This window comes from Octodon degus, unplaced genomic scaffold (genome assembly GCF_000260255.1).
Source record: "Octodon degus isolate 3935 unplaced genomic scaffold, OctDeg1.0 scaffold00283, whole genome shotgun sequence".
Lineage (NCBI taxonomy): Eukaryota > Metazoa > Chordata > Mammalia > Rodentia > Octodontidae > Octodon > Octodon degus.
The window spans coordinates 1932750-1933617 of NW_004524859.1; the positions used below are offsets into that span (position 1 = coordinate 1932750).

Here is an 868-nt window from a genome sequence, read left to right on the forward strand (position 1 = left end):
CTAAGCTATCTGGCTGGCCCTCTCATTTTCCTCTTCACGTGAGGTTCCTCTGTCCAGGCCCTTCAGATAATGCGGCCAGGACACCGCCTTCTGGAACAGGCCGCATGTGGAGGGCACCTAGAAATATTCTTCCTATTGCTTCTTTCTTGGTCTGCTTCCATTTCTCTCTCTGTTTCTGTTATCTCTCTATTCCCCTCTGTCCCTGGCTATCTGGCTGGCTCTCTCTCTCTCTCTCTCTCTCTCTCTCTCTCTCTCTCTCTCTCTCTCTCCTCCCCCTTTAAATGTTGTTGGTACAGGGTCTCACTGTGCCACTCAGATTCCTGGTGATCTTCCTGTTTTCAGCCCCCCAGTGCTGGGACTACAGGCTCACACTGTCACTCCAGGTGTCACTGGCAGGCGCGGCTCACTCCGGAGTGAGGCCAGAACAGCCTGTGGTGCCAGGGCTGGAGCCCCGGTCCCTGTGCATGCCTAAGCTGTTGTTTAGTTTACTGAGCTTTCTCACCGCCCCTTTTCTCTCCCTCTCCATCATCCTGTTTTTTAGCCAAGAGGATTTTCTTTGCAGATGTTGGGTGAGACCACAGGCATGGGTGCATGCTGACAGGAGGTCCCAGTGCTGGCATTACTTTGGGAGCCAGGAAAGGTTGGCACTAGAGGGTAGTGGAGGAAGCCTTGGCAGTCTGGGGACTTCCCTGTGCAAGGAGTCCACTGGGCTGAACTCAGAAGGGATGAACTTAGAGGTTCTAAGGACAGGAAAACAGGTTTCCTTTAGCTGTTCAGACAGCTGTGGTCTTCTGGGCCACATTCTATGACTGTCCCTTACTGAGTGTGGATGTGATGGGTGTCTCTTGTAGGTAGTTTTCTGGCTCTC

General features: G+C 52.9%; 1 long non-coding RNA gene across 1 annotated transcript in view; it reads right to left on the reverse strand.

The window, feature by feature from the left end:
- The window catches only part of LOC111814254, a 4830-nt gene that overhangs the window by 1197 nt on the left and 2765 nt on the right, over nucleotides 1–868 (reverse strand). The gene's annotated exons all lie outside the window — the stretch shown is intronic.